Source organism: Ranitomeya imitator, chromosome 5, assembly GCF_032444005.1.
Source record: "Ranitomeya imitator isolate aRanImi1 chromosome 5, aRanImi1.pri, whole genome shotgun sequence".
NCBI lineage: Eukaryota > Metazoa > Chordata > Amphibia > Anura > Dendrobatidae > Ranitomeya > Ranitomeya imitator.
In genome coordinates this window covers 603,525,431-603,547,892 of record NC_091286.1, presented here as the reverse complement: position 1 = coordinate 603,547,892, position 22,462 = coordinate 603,525,431, and positions in this window count along the sequence as shown.

Genomic DNA, 22,462 nt, shown 5'->3' with positions numbered 1-22,462 from the left:
CGCTCTGTCTAGAATATCGGGCCTCACTTTGCTGAATCTATTTCATTCCTACGTTTGTCTTTTCATCTTGCTAACAGTCATTATATGTGGGGGGCTGCCTATTCCTTTGGGGTATTTCTTTGAGGTAAGTCAGGCTTGTATTTCTATCTTCAGGCTAGTCAGCTCCTCAGGCAGTGCCGAGTTGCATAGGTAGTTGTTAGGCGCAATCCACTGCTGCTTATAGTTGTGTGAGGATAGATCAGGTACTGCAGTCTACAGAGATTCCACGTCTCAGAGCTCGTCCTATTGTTTTTGGTTATTGCCAGATCTCTGTATGTGCGCTGATTACTGCACGCTGTGTTGCCTGATTGCCAGCCATAACAGGTGCCCCTTATAATGCTGTGCCATATATGCTCTGCACCTTTGATTATGGCCCCATAGATGCCCCTTATAATGCTGTGCCATTTATGCTCTGCACCTTTGATTATGGCCCCATAGGTGCTCCTTATAATGCTGTGCCATATATGCTCTGCACCTTTGATTATGGCCCCATAAATGCTCCTTATAATGCTGTGCCATATACGCTCTGCACCTTTGATTATGGCCCCATAGATGCCCCTTATAATGCTGTGCCATATATGCTCTGCACCTTTGATTATGGCCCCATAGATGCCCCTTATAATGCTGTGCCATATATGCTCTGCACCTTTGATTATGGCCCCATAGATGCCCCTTATAATGCTGTGCCATATATGCTCTGCACCTTTGATTATGGCCCCATAGGTGCCCCTTATAATGCTGTGCCATATATGCTCTGCACCTTTGATTATGGCCCCATAGATGCTCCTTATAATGCTGTGCCATATATGCTCTGCACCTTTGATTATGGCCCCATAGATGCTCCTTATAATGCTGTGCCATATAGAATGCTCTGCACCTTTGATTATGGCCCCATAGATGCTCCTTATAATGCTGTGCCATATATGCTCTGCACCTTTAATTATGGCACCATAAATGCTCCTTATAATGCTGTGCCATATATGCTCTGCACCTTTGATTATGGCCCCATAGGTGCCCCTTATAATGCTGTGCCATATATGCTCTGCACCTTTGATTATGGCCCCATAAATGCCCCTTATAATGCTGTGCCATATATGCTCTGCACCTTTGATTATGGCCCCATAGGTGCCCCTTATAATGCTGTGCCATATATGCTCTGCACCTTTGATTATGGCCCCATAAATGCCCCTTATAATGCTGTGCCATATATGCTCTGCACCTTTGATTATGGCCCCATAGGTGCCCCTTATAATGCTGTTCCATATATGCTCTGCACCTTTGATTATGGCCCCATAAATGCCCCTTATAATGCTGTGCCATATATGCTCTGCACCTTTGATTATGGCCCCATAGGTGCCCCTTATAATGCTGTGCCATATATGCTCTGAACCTTTGATTATGGCCCCATAGGTGCTCCTTATAATGCTGTGCCATATATGCTCTGCACCTTTGATTATGGCCCCATAGATGCCCCTTATAATGCTGTGCCATATATGCTCTGCACCTTTGATTATGGCCCCATAGGTGCCCCTTATAATGCTGTGCCATATATGCTCTGCACCTTTGATTATGGCCCCATAGGTGTTCCTTATAATGCTGTTCCATATATGCTCTGCACCTTTGATTATGGCCCCATAGATGCTCCTTATAATGCTGTGCCATATATGCTCTGCACCTTTGATTATGGCCCGATAGATGCCCCTTATAATGCTGTGCCATATATGCTCTGCACCTTTGATTATGGCCCCATAGATGCTCCTTATAATGCTGTGCCATATATGCTCTGCACCTTTGATTATGGCCCCATAGGTGCCTCTTATAATGCTGTGCCATATATGCTCTGCACCTTTGATTATGGCCCCATAAATGCCCCTTATAATGCTGTGCCATATATGCTCTGCACCTTTGATTATGGCCCCATAGGTGCTCCTTATAATGCTGTGCCATATATGCTCTGCACCTTTGATTATGGCCCCATAGATGCCCCTTATAATGCTGTGCCATATATGCTCTGCACCTTTGATTATGGCCCCATAGGTGCCCCTTATAATGATGTTCCATATATGTTCTGCACCTTTGATTATGGCCTCATAGATGCTCCTTATAATGCTGTGCCATATATGCTCTGCACCTTTGATTATGGCCCCATAGGTGCCCCTTATAATGCTGTTCCATATATGCTCTGCACCTTTGATTATGGCCCCATAGATGCCCCTTATAATGCTGTGCCATATATGCTCTGCACCTTTGATTATGGCCCCATAGGTGCCCCTTATAATGCTGTTCCATATATGCTCTGCACCTTTGATTATGGCCCCATAGATGCCCCTTATAATGCTGTTCCATATATGCTCTGCACCTTTGATTATGGCCCCATAGATGCCCCTTATAATGCTGTTCCATATATGCTCTGCACCTTTGATTATGGCCTCATAGATGCTCCTTATAATGCTGTGCCATATATGCTCTGCACCTTTGATTATGGCCTCATAGATGCTCCTTATAATGCTGTGCCATATATGCTCTGCACCTTTGATTATGGCCCCATAGGTGCCCCTTATAATGCTGTTCCATATATGCTCTGCACCTTTGATTATGGCCCCATAAATGCCCCTTATAATGCTGTGCCATTTATGCTCTGCACCTTTGATTATGGCCCCATAGATGCCCCTTATAATGCTGTTCCATATATGCTCTGCACCTTTGATTATGGCCCCATAGGTGCTTCTTATAATGCTGTGCCATATATGCTCTGCACCTTTGATTATGGCCCCATAGATGCCCCTTATAATGCTGTGCCATATATGCTCTGCACCTTTGATTATGGCCCCATAGGTGCCCCTTATAATGATGTTCCATATATGTTCTGCACCTTTGATTATGGCCTCATAGATGCTCCTTATAATGCTGTGCCATATATGCTCTGCACCTTTGATTATGGCCCCATAGGTGCCCCTTATAATGCTGTTCCATATATGCTCTGCACCTTTGATTATGGCCCCATAGATGCCCCTTATAATGCTGTGCCATATATGCTCTGCACCTTTGATTATGGCCCCATAGATGCCCCTTATAATGCTGTGCCATATATGCTCTGCACCTTTGATTATGGCCCCATAGATGCCCCTTATAATGCTGTGCCATATATGCTCTGCACCTTTGATTATGGCCCCATAGATGCTCCTTATAATGCTGTGCCATATATGCTCTGCACCTTTGATTATGGCCCCATAGATGCTCCTTATAATGCTGTTCCATATATGCTCTGCACCTTTGATTATGGCCCCATAGATGCCCCTTATAATGCTGTGCCATATATGCTCTGCACCTTTGATTATGGCCCCATAGATGCTCCTTATAATGCTGTGCCATATATGCTCTGCACCTTTGATTATGGCCCCATAGATGCTCCTTATAATGCTGTTCCATATATGCTCTGCACCTTTGATTATGGCCCCATAGATGCTCCTTATAATGCTGTGCCATATATGCTCTGCATCTTTGATTATGGCCCCATAGATGCTCCTTATAATGCTGTGCCATATATGCTCTGCACCTTTGATTATGGCCCCATAGGTGCCCCTTATAATGCTGTGCCATATATGCTCTGCACCTTTGATTATGGCCCCATAGATGCCCCTTATAATGCTGTGCCATATATGCTCTGCACCTTTGATTATGGCCCCATAAATGCCCCTTATAATGCTGTGCCATATATGCTCTGCACCTTTGATTATGGCCCCATAGGTGCCCCTTATAATGCTGTGCCATTTATGCTCTGCCCCTTTGATTATGGCCCCATAGATGCCCCTTATAATGCTGTTCCATATATGCTCTGCACCTTTGATTATGGCCCCATAGGTGCTCCTTATAATGCTGTGCCATATATGCTCTGCACCTTTGATTATGGCCCCATAGGTGCCCCTTATAATGCTGTGCCATATATGCTCTGCACCTTTGATTATGGCCCCATAGATGCTCCTTATAATGCTGTGCCATATATGCTCTGCACCTTTGATTATGGCCCCATAGGTGCCCCTTATAATGCTGTGCCATATATGCTCTGCACCTTTGATTATGGCCCCATAGATGCTCCTTATAATGCTGTGCCATATATGCTCTGCACCTTTGATTATGGCCCCATAGGTGCCCCTTATAATGCTGTGCCATATATGCTCTGCACCTTTGATTATGGCCCCATAGATGCCCCTTATAATGCTGTGCCATATATGCTCTGCACCTTTGATTATGGCCCCATAGGTGCTCCTTATAATGCTGTGCCATATATGCTCTGAACCTTTGATTATGGCCCCATAGGTGCTCCTTATAATGCTGTGCCATATATGCTCTGCACCTTTGATTATGGCCCCATAGATGCCCCTTATAATGCTGTGCCATATATGCTCTGCACCTTTGATTATGGCCCCATAGGTGCCCCTTATAATGCTGTGCCATATATGCTCTGCACCTTTGATTATGGCCCCATAGGTGTTCCTTATAATGCTGTTCCATATATGCTCTGCACCTTTGATTATGGCCCCATAGATGCTCCTTATAATGCTGTGCCATATATGCTCTGCACCTTTGATTATGGCCCCATAGATGCCCCTTATAATGCTGTGCCATATATGCTCTGCACCTTTGATTATGGCCCCATAGATGCTCCTTATAATGCTGTGCCATATATGCTCTGCACCTTTGATTATGGCCCCATAGGTGCCTCTTATAATGCTGTGCCATATATGCTCTGCACCTTTGATTATGGCCCCATAAATGCCCCTTATAATGCTGTGCCATATATGCTCTGCACCTTTGATTATGGCCCCATAGGTGCTCCTTATAATGCTGTGCCATATATGCTCTGCACCTTTGATTATGGCCCCATAGATGCCCCTTATAATGCTGTGCCATATATGCTCTGCACCTTTGATTATGGCCCCATAGGTGCCCCTTATAATGATGTTCCATATATGTTCTGCACCTTTGATTATGGCCTCATAGATGCTCCTTATAATGCTGTGCCATATATGCTCTGCACCTTTGATTATGGCCCCATAGGTGCCCCTTATAATGCTGTTCCATATATGCTCTGCACCTTTGATTATGGCCCCATAGATGCCCCTTATAATGCTGTGCCATATATGCTCTGCACCTTTGATTATGGCCCCATAGGTGCCCCTTATAATGCTGTTCCATATATGCTCTGCACCTTTGATTATGGCCCCATAGATGCCCCTTATAATGCTGTTCCATATATGCTCTGCACCTTTGATTATGGCCCCATAGATGCCCCTTATAATGCTGTTCCATATATGCTCTGCACCTTTGATTATGGCCTCATAGATGCTCCTTATAATGCTGTGCCATATATGCTCTGCACCTTTGATTATGGCCTCATAGATGCTCCTTATAATGCTGTGCCATATATGCTCTGCACCTTTGATTATGGCCCCATAGGTGCCCCTTATAATGCTGTTCCATATATGCTCTGCACCTTTGATTATGGCCCCATAAATGCCCCTTATAATGCTGTGCCATTTATGCTCTGCACCTTTGATTATGGCCCCATAGATGCCCCTTATAATGCTGTTCCATATATGCTCTGCACCTTTGATTATGGCCCCATAGGTGCTCCTTATAATGCTGTGCCATATATGCTCTGCACCTTTGATTATGGCCCCATAGATGCCCCTTATAATGCTGTGCCATATATGCTCTGCACCTTTGATTATGGCCCCATAGGTGCCCCTTATAATGATGTTCCATATATGTTCTGCACCTTTGATTATGGCCTCATAGATGCTCCTTATAATGCTGTGCCATATATGCTCTGCACCTTTGATTATGGCCCCATAGGTGCCCCTTATAATGCTGTTCCATATATGCTCTGCACCTTTGATTATGGCCCCATAGATGCCCCTTATAATGCTGTGCCATATATGCTCTGCACCTTTGATTATGGCCCCATAGATGCCCCTTATAATGCTGTGCCATATATGCTCTGCACCTTTGATTATGGCCCCATAGATGCCCCTTATAATGCTGTGCCATATATGCTCTGCACCTTTGATTATGGCCCCATAGATGCTCCTTATAATGCTGTGCCATATATGCTCTGCACCTTTGATTATGGCCCCATAGATGCTCCTTATAATGCTGTTCCATATATGCTCTGCACCTTTGATTATGGCCCCATAGATGCCCCTTATAATGCTGTGCCATATATGCTCTGCACCTTTGATTATGGCCCCATAGATGCTCCTTATAATGCTGTGCCATATATGCTCTGCACCTTTGATTATGGCCCCATAGATGCTCCTTATAATGCTGTGCCATATATGCTCTGCACCTTTGATTATGGCCCCATAGATGCTCCTTATAATGCTGTTCCATATATGCTCTGCACCTTTGATTATGGCCCCATAGATGCTCCTTATAATGCTGTGCCATATATGCTCTGCATCTTTGATTATGGCCCCATAGATGCTCCTTATAATGCTGTGCCATATATGCTCTGCACCTTTGATTATGGCCCCATAGGTGCCCCTTATAATGCTGTGCCATATATGCTCTGCACCTTTGATTATGGCCCCATAGATGCCCCTTATAATGCTGTGCCATATATGCTCTGCACCTTTGATTATGGCCCCATAAATGCCCCTTATAATGCTGTGCCATATATGCTCTGCACCTTTGATTATGGCCCCATAGGTGCCCCTTATAATGCTGTGCCATTTATGCTCTGCCCCTTTGATTATGGCCCCATAGATGCCCCTTATAATGCTGTTCCATATATGCTCTGCACCTTTGATTATGGCCCCATAGGTGCTCCTTATAATGCTGTGCCATATATGCTCTGCACCTTTGATTATGGCCCCATAGGTGCCCCTTATAATGCTGTGCCATATATGCTCTGCACCTTTGATTATGGCCCCATAGATGCTCCTTATAATGCTGTGCCATATATGCTCTGCACCTTTGATTATGGCCCCATAGGTGCCCCTTATAATGCTGTGCCATATATGCTCTGCACCTTTGATTATGGCCCCATAGATGCTCCTTATAATGCTGTGCCATATATGCTCTGCACCTTTGATTATGGCCCCATAGGTGCCCCTTATAATGCTGTGCCATATATGCTCTGCACCTTTGATTATGGCCCCATAGATGCCCCTTATAATGCTGTGCCATATATGCTCTGCACCTTTGATTATGGCCCCATAGGTGCTCCTTATAATGCTGTGCCATATATGCTCTGCACCTTTGATTATGGCCCCATAGATGCTCCTTATAATGCTGTGCCATATATGCTCTGCACCTTTGATTATGGCCCCATAGGTGCTCCTTATAATGCTGTGCCATATATGCTCTGCACCTTTGATTATGGCCCCATAGATGCTCCTTATAATGCTGTGCCATATATGCTCTGCACCTTTGATTATGGCCCCATAGGTGCTCCTTATAATGCTGTGCCATATATGCTCTGCACCTTTGATTATGGCCCCATAGGTGCCCCTTATAATGCTGTGCCATATATGCTCTGCACCTTTGATTATGGCCCCATAGATGCCCCTTATAATGCTGTGCCATATATGCTCTGCACCTTTGATTATGGCCCCATAGGTGCTCCTTATAATGCTGTGCCATATATGCTCTGCACCTTTGATTATGGCCCCATAGGTGCTCCTTATAATGCTGTGCCATATATGCTCTGCACCTTTGATTATGGCCCCATAGGTGCTCCTTATAATGCTGTGCCATATATGCTCTGCACCTTTGATTATGGCCCCATAGATGCTCCTTATAATGCTGTGCCATATATGCTCTGCACCTTTGATTATGGCCCCATAGATGCTCCTTATAATGCTGTGCCATATATGCTCTGCACCTTTGATTATGGCCCCATAGGTGCTCCTTATAATGCTGTGCCATATATGCTCTGCACCTTTGATTATGGCCCCATAGATGCTCCTTATAATGCCGTGCCATATATGCTCTGCACCTTTGATTATGGCTCCATAGGTGCTCCTTATAATGCTGTGCCATATATGCTCTGCACCTTTGATTATGGCCCCATAGATGCTCCTTATAATGCTGTGCCATATATGCTCTGCACCTTTGATTATGGCCCCATAGGTGCCCCTTATAATGCTGTGCCATATATGCTCTGCACCTTTGATTATGGCCCCATAAATGCTCCTTATAATGCTGTGCCATATATGCTCTGCACCTTTGATTATGGCCCCATAGATGCCCCTTATAATGTTGTGCCATATATGCTCTGCACCTTTGATTATGGCCCCATAGGTGCGCCTTATAATGCTGTGCCATATATGCTCTGCACCTTTGATTATGGCCCCATAGATGCTCCTTATAATGCTGTGCCATATATGCTCTGCACCTTTGATTATGGCCCCATAGATGCCCCTTATAATGCTGTTCCATATATGCTCTGCACCTTTGATTATGGCCCCATAGGTGCTCCTTATAATGCTGTGCCATATATGCTCTGCACCTTTGATTATGGCCCCATAGGTGCTCCTTATAATGCTGTGCCATATATGCTCTGCACCTTTGATTATGGCCCCATAGATGCCCCTTATAATGCTGTTCCATATATGCTCTGCACCTTTGATTATGGCCCCATAGGTGCTCCTTATAATGCTGTGCCATATATGCTCTGCACCTTTGATTATGGCCCCATAGATGCCCCTTATAATGCTGTTCCATATATGCTCTGCACCTTTGATTATGGCCCCATAGGTGCTCCTTATAAAGCTGTGCCATATATGCTCTGCACCTTTGATTATGGCCCCATAAATGCTCCTTATAATGCTGTGCCATATATGCTCTGCACCTTTGATTATGGCCCCATAGATGCCCCTTATAATGCTGTGCCATATATGCTCTGCACCTTTGATTATGGCCCCATAGATGCTCCTTATAATGCTGTGCCATATATGCTCTGCACCTTTGATTATGGCCCCATAGATGCCCCTTATAATGCTGTGCCATATATGCTCTGCACCTTTGATTATGGCCCCATAGGTGCCCCTTATAATGCTGTGCCATATATAATGCTCTGCACCTTTGATTATGGCCCCATAGACGCCCCTTATAATGCTGTGCCATATATGCTCTGCACCTTTGATTATGGCCCCATAGATGCTCCTTATAATGCTGTGCCATATATGCTCTGCACCTTTCATTATGGCCCCATAAATGCCCCTTATAATGCTGTGCCATATATGCTCTGCACCTTTGATTATGGCCCCATAGATGCTCCTTATAATGCTGTACCATATATGCTCTGCACCTTTGATTATGGCCCCATAGGTGCTCCTTATAATGCTGTGCCATATATGCTCTGCACCTTTGATTATGGCCCCATAGGTGCCCCTTATAATGCTGTGCCATATATGCTCTGCACCTTTGATTATGGCCCCATAGATGCTCCTTATAATGCTGTGCCATATATGCTCTGCACCTTTGATTATGGCCCCATAGATGCCCCTTATAATGCTGTGCCATATATGCTCTGCACCTTTGATTATGGCCCCATAGGTGCCCCTTATAATGCTGTGCCATATATAATGCTCTGCACCTTTGATTATGGCCCCATAGATGCCCCTTATAATGCTGTGCCATATATGCTCTGCACCTTTGATTATGGCCCCATAGATGCTCCTTATAATGCTGTGCCATATATGCTCTGCACCTTTCATTATGGCCCCATAAATGCCCCTTATAATGCTGTGCCATATATGCTCTGCACCTTTGATTATGGCCATATAGATGCTCTTTATAATGCTGTACCATATATGCTCTGCACCTTTGATTATGGCCCCATAGGTGCTCCTTATAATGCTGTGCCATATATGCTCTGCACCTTTGATTATGGCCCCATAGGTGCCCCTTATAATGCTGTACCATATATGCTCTGCACCTTTGATTATGGCCCCATAGGTGCTCCTTATAATGCTGTGCCATATATGCTCTGCACCTTTGATTATGGCCCCATAGGTGCCCCTTATAATGCTGTGCCATATATAATGCTCTGCACCTTTGATTATGGCCCCATAGATGCCCCTTATAATGCTGTGCCATATATGCTCTGCACCTTTCATTATGGCCCCATAGATGCTCCTTATAATGCTGTGCCATATATGCTCTGCACCTTTCATTATGGCCCCATAAATGCCCCTTATAATGCTGTGCCATATATGCTCTGCACCTTTGATTATGGCCCCATAGATGCCCCTTATAATGCTGTTCCATATATGCTCTGCACCTTTGATTATGGCCCCATAGGTGCTCCTTATAATGCTGTGCCATATATGCTCTGCACCTTTGATTATGGCCCCATAGGTGCGCCTTATAATGCTGTGCCATATATGCTCTGCACCTTTGATTATGGCCCCATAGGTGCCCCTTATAATGCTGTTCCATATATGCTCTGCACCTTTGATTATGGCCCCATTGGTGCTCCTTATAATGCTGTGCCATATATGCTCTGCACCTTTGATTATGGCCCCATAGGTGCTCCTTATAATGCTGTGCCATATATGCTCTGCACCTTTGATTATGGCCCCATAGATGCCCCTTATAATGCTGTGCCATATATGCTCTGCACCTTTGATTATGGCCCCATAGGTGCCCCTTATAATGCTGTTCCATATATGCTCTGCACCTTTGATTATGGCCCCATAGATGCTCCTTATAATGCTGTGCCATATATGCTCTGCACCTTTGATTATGGCCCCATAGATGCCCCTTATAATGCTGTGCCATATATGCTCTGCAACTTTGATTATGGCCCCATAGGTGCTCCTTATAATGCTGTTCCATATATGCTCTGCACCTTTGATTATGGCCCCATAGATGCTCCTTATAATGCTGTGCCATATATGCTCTGCACCTTTGATTATGGCCCCATAGATGCCCCTTATAATGCTGTGCCATATATGCTCTGCACCTTTGATTATGGCCCCATAGGTGCTCCTTATAATGCTGTGCCATATATGCTCTGCACCTTTGATTATGGCCCCATAGATGCTCCTTATAATGCTGTGCCATATATGCTCTGCACCTTTGACTATGGCCCCATAGATGCTCCTTATAATGCTGTGCCATATATGCTCTGCACCTTTGATTATGGCCCCATAGATTCTCTTTATAATGCCGTGCCATATATGCTCTGCACCTTTGATTATGGCCCCATAAATGCCCCTTATAATGCTGTGCCATATATGCTCTGCACCTTTGATTATGGCCCCATAGATTCTCCTTATAATGCCGTGCCATATATGCTCTGCACCTTTAATTATGGCACCATAAATGCCCCTTATAATGCTGTGCCATATATGCTCTGCACCTTTGATTATGGCCCCATAAATGCCCCTTATAATGCTGTGCCATATATGCTCTGCACCTTTGATTATGGCCCCATAGGTGCCCCTTATAATGCTGTGCCATATATAATGCTCTGCACCTTTGATTATGGCCCCATAGATGCTCCTTATAATGCTGTGCCATATATGCTCTGCACCTTTGATTATGGCCCCATAGATGCCCCTTATAATGCTGTGCCATATATGCTCTGCACCTTTGATTATGGCCCCATAGGTGCCCCTTATAATGCTGTGCCATATATGCTCTGCACCTTTGATTATGGCCCCATAGATGCCCCTTATAATGCTGTGCCATATATGCTCTGCACCTTTGATTATGGCCCCATAGATGCCCCTTATAATGCTGTGCCATATATGCTCTGCACCTTTGATTATGGCCCCATAGGTGCCCCTTATAATGCTGTGCCATATTTGCTCTGCACCTTTGATTATGGCCCCATAAATGCTCCTTATAATGCTGTGCCATATATGCTCTGCACCTTTGATTATGGCCCCATAGATGCTCCTTATAATGCTGTGCCATATATGCTCTGCACCTTTGATTATGGCCCCATAGATGCTCCTTATAATGCTGTGCCATATATGCTCTGCACCTTTGATTATGGCCCCATAGATGCCCCTTATAATGCTGTGCCATATATGCTCTGCACCTTTGATTATGGCCCCATAGGTGCCCCTTATAATGCTGTTCCATATATGCTCTGCACCTTTGATTATGGCCCCATAAATGCTCCTTATAATGCTGTGCCATATATGCTCTGCACCTTTGATTATGGCCCCATAGATGCTCCTTATAATGCTGTGCCATATATGCTCTGCACCTTTGATTATGGCCCCATAGATGCCCCTTATAATGCTGTGCCATATATGCTCTGCACCTTTGATTATGGCCCCATAGGTGCCCCTTATAATGCTGTGCCATATATAATGCTCTGCACCTTTGATTATGGCCCCATAGATGCCCCTTATAATGCTGTGCCATATATGCTCTGCACCTTTGATTATGGCCCCATAGATGCCCCTTATAATGCTGTGCCATATATGCTCTGCACCTTTGATTATGGCCCCATAGATGCCCCTTATAATGCTGTGCCATATATGCTCTGCACCTTTGATTATGGCCCCATAGGTGCCCCTTATAATGCTGTGCCATATATGCTCTGCACCTTTGATTATGGCCCCATAAATGCTCCTTATAATGCTGTGCCATATATGCTCTGCACCTTTGATTATGGCCCCATAGATGCTCCTTATAATGCTGTGCCATATATGCTCTGCACCTTTGATTATGGCCCCATAGATGCTCCTTATAATGCTGTGCCATATATGCTCTGCACCTTTGATTATGGCCCCATAGATGCCCCTTATAATGCTGTGCCATATATGCTCTGCACCTTTGATTATGGCCCCATAGGTGCCCCTTATAATGCTGTTCCATATATGCTCTGCACCTTTGATTATGGCCCCATAAATGCTCCTTATAATGCTGTGCCATATATGCTCTGCACCTTTGATTATGGCCCCATAGATGCTCCTTATAATGCTGTGCCATATATGCTCTGCACCTTTGATTATGGCCCCATAGATGCCCCTTATAATGCTGTGCCATATATGCTCTGCACCTTTGATTATGGCCCCATAGGTGCCCCTTATAATGCTGTGCCATATATAATGCTCTGCACCTTTGATTATGGCCCCATAGATGCCCCTTATAATGCTGTGCCATATATGCTCTGCACCTTTGATTATGGCCCCATAGATGCTCCTTATAATGCTGTGCCATATATGCTCTGCACCTTTGATTATGGCCCCATAGGTGCCCCTTATAATGCTGTGCCATATATGCTCTGCACCTTTGATTATGGCCCCATAAATGTTCCTTATAATGCTGTGCCATATATGCTCTGCACCTTTGATTATGGCCCCATAGATGCTCCTTATAATGCTGTGCCATATATGCTCTGCACCTTTGATTATGGCCCCATAAATGCCCCTTATAATGCTGTGCCATATATGCTCTGCACCTTTGATTATGGCCCCATAGATGCCCCTTATAATGCTGTGCCATATATGCTCTGCACCTTTGATTATGGCCCCATAGATGCTCCTTATAATGCTGTGCCATATATGCTCTGCACCTTTGATTATGGCTCCATAAATGCTCCTTATAATGCTGTACCATATATGCTCTGCTCCTTTGATTATGGCCCCATAGATGCCCCTTATAATGCTGTTCCATATATGCTCTGCACCTTTGATTATGGCCCCATAGGTGCTCCTTATAATGCTGTGCCATATATGCTCTGCACCTTTGATTATGGCCCCATAGATGCCCCTTATAATGCTGTGCCATATATGCTCTGCACCTTTGATTATGGCCCCATAGGTGCTCCTTATAATGCTGTGCCATATATGCTCTGCACCTTTGATTATGGCCCCATAGATGCTCCTTATAATGCTGTGCCATATATGCTCTGCACCTTTGATTATGGCCCCATAGATGCCCCTTATAATGCTGTTCCATATATGCTCTGCACCTTTGATTATGGCCCCATAGATGCCCCTTATAATGCTGTGCCATATATGCTCTGCACCTTTGATTATGGCCCCATAGATGCCCCTTATAATGCTGTGCCATATATGCTCTGCACCTTTGATTATGGCCCCATAGATGCCCCTTATAATGCTGTGCCATATATGCTCTGCACCTTTGATTATGGCCCCATAGGTGCCCCTTATAATGCTGTGCCATATATAATGCTCTGCACCTTTGATTATGGCCCCATAGATGCCCCTTATAATGCTGTGCCATATATGCTCTGCACCTTTGATTATGGCCCCATAGATGCTCCTTATAATGCTGTGCCATATATGCTCTGCACCTTTGATTATGGCCCCATAGGTGCCCCTTATAATGCTGTGCCATATATGCTCTGCACCTTTGATTATGGCCCCATAAATGCTCCTTATAATGCTGTACCATATATGCTCTGCACCTTTGATTATGGCCCCATAGATGCCCCTTATAATGCTGTTCCATATATGCTCTGCACCTTTGATTATGGCCCCATAGGTGCTCCTTATAATGCTGTGCCATATATGCTCTGCACCTTTGATTATGGCCCCATAGATGCCCCTTATAATGCTGTGCCATATATGCTCTGCACCTTTGATTATGGCCCCATAGGTGCCCCTTATAATGCTGTTCCATATATGCTCTGCACCTTTGATTATGGCCCCATAGGTGCTCCTTATAATGCTGTGCCATATATGCTCTGCACCTTTGATTATGGCCCCATAGATGCTCCTTATAATGCTGTGCCATATATGCTCTGCACCTTTGATTATGGCCCCATAGATGCCCCTTATAATGCTGTGCCATATATGCTCTGCACCTTTGATTATGGCCCCATAGATGCTCCTTATAATGCTGTGCCATATATGCTCTGCACCTTTGATTATGGCCCCATAGGTGCTCCTTATAATGCTGTGCCATATATGCTCTGCACCTTTGATTATGGCCCCATAGATGCCCCTTATAATGCTGTTCCATATATGCTCTGCACCTTTGATTATGGCCCCATAGATGCCCCTTATAATGCTGTGCCATATATGCTCTGCACCTTTGATTATGGCCCCATAGGTGCCCCTTATAATGCTGTTCCATATATGCTCTGCACCTTTGATTATGGCCCCATAGGTGCTCCTTATAATGCTGTGCCATATATGCTCTGCACCTTTGATTATGGCCCCATAGATGCCCCTTATAATGCTGTTCCATATATGCTCTGCACCTTTGATTATGGCCCCATAGATGCTCCTTATAATGCTGTGCCATATATGCTCTGCACCTTTGATTATGGCCCCATAGATGCTCCTTATAATGCCGTGCCATATATGCTCTGCACCTTTAATTATGGCACCATAAATGCCTCTTATAATGCTGTGCCATATATGCTCTGCACCTTTGATTATGGCCCCATAAATGCCCCTTATAATGCTGTGCCATATATGCTCTGCACCTTTGATTATGGCCCCATAGGTGCCCCTTATAATGCTGTGCCATATATAATGCTCTGCACCTTTGATTATGGCCCCATAGATGCCCCTTATAATGCTGTGCCATATATGCTCTGCACCTTTGATTATGGCCCCATAGATGCCCCTTATAATGCTGTGCCATATATGCTCTGCACCTTTGATTATGGCCCCATAGGTGCTCCTTATAATGCTGTGCCATATATGCTCTGCACCTTTGATTATGGCCCCATAGATGCCCCTTATAATGCTGTGCCATATATGCTCTGCACCTTTGATTATGGCCCCATAGATGCCCCTTATAATGCTGTGCCATATATGCTCTGCACCTTTGATTATGGCCCCATAAATGCCCCTTATAATGCTGTGCCATATATGCTCTGCACCTTTGATTATGGCCCCATAGGTGCCCCTTATAATGCTGTGCCATATATGCTCTGCACCTTTGATTATGGCCCCATAAATGCTCCTTATAATGCTGTGCCATATATGCTCTGCACCTTTGATTATGGCCCCATAGATGCCCCTTATAATGCTGTTCCATATATGCTCTGCACCTTTGATTATGGCCCCATAGATGCTCCTTATAATGCTGTGCCATATATGCTCTGCACCTTTGATTATGGCCCCATAGATGCTCCTTATAATGCTGTGCCATATATGCTCTGCACCTTTGATTATGGCCCCATAGGTGCCCCTTATAATGCTGTGCCATATATAATGCTCTGCACCTTTGATTATGGCCCCATAGATGCCCCTTATAATGCTGTGCCATATATGCTCTGCACCTTTGATTATGGCCCCATAGATGCCCCTTATAATGCTGTTCCATATATGCTCTGCACCTTTGATTATGGCCCCATAGATGCTCCTTATAATGCTGTGCCATATATGCTCTGCACCTTTGATTATGGCCCCATAGATGCCCCTTATAATGCTGTGCCATATATGCTCTGCACCTTTGATTATGGCCCCATAGGTGCCCCTTATAATGCTGTGCCATATATAATGCTCTGCACCTTTGATTATGGCCCCATAGATGCCCCTTATAATGCTGTGCCATATATGCTCTGCACCTTTGATTATGGCCCCATAGATGCCCCTTATAATGCTGTGCCATATATGCTCTGCACCTTTGATTATGGCCCCATAGATGCTCCTTATAATGCTGTGCCATATATGCTCTGCACCTTTGATTATGGCCCCATAGGTGCTCCCTTATAATGCTGTGCCATATATGCTCTGCACCTTTGATTATGGCCCCATAGGTGCCCCTTATAATGCTGTTCCATATATGCTCTGCACCTTTGATTATGGCCCCATAGATGCTCCTTATAATGCTGTGCCATATATGCTCTGCACCTTTGATTATGGCCCCATAGATGCCCCTTATAATGCTGTGCCATATATAATGCTCTGCACCTTTGATTATGGCCCCATAGATGCTCCTTATAATGCTGTGCCATATATGCTCTGCACCTTTGATTATGGCCCCATAGGTGCTCCTTATAATGCTGTGCCATATATGCTCTGCACCTTTGATTATGGCCCCATAGGTGCCCCTTATAATGCTGTTCCATATATGCTCTGCACCTTTGATTATGGCCCCATAGATGCTCCTTATAATGCTGTGCCATATATGCTCTGCACCGTTGATTATGGCCCCATAGATGCCCCTCATAATGCTGTTCCATATATGCTCTGCACCTTTGATTATGGCCCCATAGATGCCCCTTATAATGCTGTGCCATATATGCTCTGCACCTTTGATTATGGCCCCATAGGTGCCCCTTATAATGCTGTGCCATATATGCTCTGCACCTTTGATTATGGCCCCATAGGTGCCCCTTATAATGCTGTGCCATATATAATGCTCTGCACCTTTGATTATGGCCCCATAGATGCCCCTTATAATGCTGTGCCATATATGCTCTGCACCTTTGATTATGGCCCCATAGATGCCCCTTATAATGCTGTGCCATATATGCTCTGCACCTTTGATTATGGCCCCATAGATGCTCCTTATAATGCTGTGCCATATATGCTCTGCACCTTTGATTATGGCCCCATAGGTGCCCCTTATAATGCTGTTCCATATATGCTCTGCACCTTTGATTATGGCCCCATAGATGCTCCTTATAATGCTGTGCCATATATGCTCTGCACCTTTGATTATGGCCCCATAGGTGCTCCTTATAATGCTGTGCCATATATGCTCTGCACCTTTGATTATGGCCCCATAGATGCCCCTTATAATGCTGTGCCATATATGCTCTGCACCTTTGATTATGGCCCCATAGATGCCCCTTATAATGCTGTTCCATATATGCTCTGCACCTTTGATTATGGCCCCATAGATGCCCCTTATAATGCTGTGCCATATATGCTCTGCACCTTTGATTATGGCCCCATAGATGCTCCTTATAATGCTGTGCCATATATGCTCTGCACCTTTGATTATGGCCCCATAGGTGCTCCTTATAATGCTGTGCCATATATGCTCTGCACCTTTGATTATGGCCCCATAGGTGCCCCTTATAATGCTGTTCCATATATGCTCTGCACCTTTGATTATGGCCCCATAGATGCTCCTTATAATGCTGTGCCATATATGCTCTGCACCTTTGATTATGGCCCCATAGATGCCCCTTATAATGCTGTTCCATATATGCTCTGCACCTTTGATTATGGCCCCATAGATGCCCCTTATAATGCTGTGCCATATATGCTCTGCACCTTTGATTATGGCCCCATAGGTGCCCCTTATAATGCTGTGCCATATATGCTCTGCACCTTTGATTATGGCCCCATAGGTGCCCCTTATAATGCTGTGCCATATATAATGCTCTGCACCTTTGATTATGGCCCCATAGATGCCCCTTATAATGCTGTGCCATATATGCTCTGCACCTTTGATTATGGCCCCATAGATGCCCCTTATAATGCTGTGCCATATATGCTCTGCACCTTTGATTATGGCCCCATAGATGCTCCTTATAATGCTGTGCCATATATGCTCTGCACCTTTGATTATGGCCCCATAGGTGCTCCTTATAATGCTGTGCCATATATGCTCTGCACCTTTGATTATGGCCCCATAGATGCCCCTTATAATGCTGTGCCATATATGCTCTGCACCTTTGATTATGGCCCCATAGGTGCCCCTTATAATGCTGTTCCATATATGCTCTGCACCTTTGATTATGGCCCCATAGATGCTCCTTATAATGCTGTGCCATATATGCTCTGCACCTTTGATTATGGCCCCATAGATGCCCCTTATAATGCTGTGCCATATATGCTCTGCAACTTTGATTATGGCCCCATAGGTGCTCCTTATAATGCTGTTCCATATATGCTCTGCACCTTTGATTATGGCCCCATAGATGCTCCTTATAATGCTGTGCCATATATGCTCTGCACCTTTGATTATGGCCCCATAGATGCCCCTTATAATGCTGTGCCATATATGCTCTGCAACTTTGATTATGGCCCCATAGGTGCTCCTTATAATGCTGTTCCATATATGCTCTGCACCTTTGATTATGGCCCCATAGATGCTCCTTATAATGCTGTGCCATATATGCTCTGCACCTTTGATTATGGCCCCATAGATGCCCCTTATAATGCTGTGCCATATATGCTCTGCACCTTTGATTATGGCCCCATAGGTGCTCCTTATAATGCTGTGCCATATATGCTCTGCACCTTTGATTATGGCCCCATAGATGCTCCTTATAATGCTGTGCCATATATGCTCTGCACCTTTGATTATGGCCCCATAGATGCTCCTTATAATGCTGTGCCATATATGCTCTGCACCTTTGATTATGGCCCCATAGATGCTCCTTATAATGCCGTGCCATATATGCTCTGCACCTTTAATTATGGCACCATAAATGCCCCTTATAATGCTGTGCCATATATGCTCTGCACCTTTGATTATGGCCCCATAAATGCCCCTTATAATGCTGTGCCATATATGCTCTGCACCTTTGATTATGGCCCCATAGGTGCCCCTTATAATGCTGTGCCATATATAATGCTCTGCACCTTTGATTATGGCCCCATAGATGCCCCTTATAATGCTGTGCCATATATGCTCTGCACCTTTGATTATGGCCCCATAGATGCCCCTTATAATGCTGTGCCATATATGCTCTGCACCTTTGATTATGGCCCCATAGATGCCCCTTATAATGCTGTGCCATATATGCTCTGCACCTTTGATTATGGCCCCATAGGTGCCCCTTATAATGCTGTGCCATATATGCTCTGCACCTTTGATTATGGCCCCATAAATGCTCCTTATAATGCTGTGCCATATATGCTCTGCACCTTTGATTATGGCCCCATAGATGCTCCTTATAATGCTGTGCCATATATGCTCTGCACCTTTGATTATGGCCCCATAGATGCTCCTTATAATGCTGTGCCATATATGCTCTGCACCTTTGATTATGGCCCCATAGATGCCCCTTATAATGCTGTGCCATATATGCTCTGCACCTTTGATTATGGCCCCATAGGTGCCCCTTATAATGCTGTTCCATATATGCTCTGCACCTTTGATTATGGCCCCATAAATGCTCCTTATAATGCTGTGCCATATATGCTCTGCACCTTTGATTATGGCCCCATAGATGCTCCTTATAATGCTGTGCCATATATGCTCTGCACCTTTGATTATGGCCCCATAGATGCCCCTTATAATGCTGTGCCATATATGCTCTGCACCTTTGATTATGGCCCCATAGGTGCCCCTTATAATGCTGTGCCATATATGCTCTGCACCTTTGATTATGGCCCCATAAATGCTCCTTATAATGCTGTGCCATATATGCTCTGCACCTTTGATTATGGCCCCATAGATGCTCCTTATAATGCTGTGCCATATATGCTCTGCACCTTTGATTATGGCCCCATAGATGCTCCTTATAATGCTGTGCCATATATGCTCTGCACCTTTGATTATGGCCCCATAGATGCTCCTTATAATGCTGTTCCATATATGCTCTGCACCTTTGATTATGGCCCCATAGATGCTCCTTATAATGCTGTGCCATATATGCTCTGCACCTTTGATTATGGCCCCATAGATGCCCCTTATAATGCTGTGCCATATATGCTCTGCACCTTTGATTATGGCCCCATAGGTGCCCCTTATAATGCTGTGCCATATATAATGCTCTGCACCTTTGATTATGGCCCCATAGATGCCCCTTATAATGCTGTGCCATATATGCTCTGCACCTTTGATTATGGCCCCATAGATGCTCCTTATAATGCTGTGCCATATATGCTCTGCACCTTTGATTATGGCCCCATAGGTGCCCCTTATAATGCTGTGCCATATATGCTCTGCACCTTTGATTATGGCCCCATAAATGCTCCTTATAATGCTGTGCCATATATGCTCTGCACCTTTGATTATGGCCCCATAGATGCTCCTTATAATGCTGTGCCATATATGCTCTGCACCTTTGATTATGGCCCCATAAATGCCCCTTATAATGCTGTGCCATATATGCTCTGCACCTTTGATTATGGCCCCATAGATGCCCCTTATAATGCTGTGCCATATATGCTCTGCACCTTTGATTATGGCCCCATAGATGCTCCTTATAATGCTGTGCCATATATGCTCTGCACCTTTGATTATGGCTCCATAAATGCTCCTTATAATGCTGTACCATATATGCTCTGCACCTTTGATTATGGCCCCATAGATGCCCCTTATAATGCTGTTCCATATATGCTCTGCACCTTTGATTATGGCCCCATAGGTGCTCCTTATAATGCTGTGCCATATATGCTCTGCACCTTTGATTATGGCCCCATAGATGCCCCTTATAATGCTGTGCCATATATGCTCTGCACCTTTGATTATGGCCCCATAGGTGCTCCTTATAATGCTGTGCCATATATGCTCTGCACCTTTGATTATGGCCCCATAGATGCTCCTTATAATGCTGTGCCATATATGCTCTGCACCTTTGATTATGGCCCCATAGATGCCCCTTATAATGCTGTGCCATATATGCTCTGCACCTTTGATTATGGCCCCATAGATGCCCCTTATAATGCTGTGCCATATATGCTCTGCACCTTTGATTATGGCCCCATAGATGCCCCTTATAATGCTGTGCCATATATGCTCTGCACCTTTGATTATGGCCCCATAGATGCCCCTTATAATGCTGTGCCATATATGCTCTGCACCTTTGATTATGGCCCCATAGGTGCCCCTTATAATGCTGTGCCATATATAATGCTCTGCACCTTTGATTATGGCCCCATAGATGCCCCTTATAATGCTGTGCCATATATGCTCTGCACCTTTGATTATGGCCCCATAGATGCTCCTTATAATGCTGTGCCATATATGCTCTGCACCTTTGATTATGGCCCCATAGGTGCCCCTTATAATGCTGTGCCATATATGCTCTGCACCTTTGATTATGGCCCCATAAATGCTCCTTATAATGCTGTACCATATATGCTCTGCACCTTTGATTATGGCCCCATAGATGCCCCTTATAATGCTGTTCCATATATGCTCTGCACCTTTGATTATGGCCCCATAGGTGCTCCTTATAATGCTGTGCCATATATGCTCTGCACCTTTGATTATGGCCCCATAGATGCCCCTTATAATGCTGTGCCATATATGCTCTGCACCTTTGATTATGGCCCCATAGGTGCCCCTTATAATGCTGTTCCATATATGCTCTGCACCTTTGATTATGGCCCCATAGGTGCTCCTTATAATGCTGTGCCATATATGCTCTGCACCTTTGATTATGGCCCCATAGATGCTCCTTATAATGCTGTGCCATATATGCTCTGCACCTTTGATTATGGCCCCATAGATGCCCCTTATAATGCTGTGCCATATATGCTCTGCACCTTTGATTATGGCCCCATAGATGCTCCTTATAATGCTGTGCCATATATGCTCTGCACCTTTGATT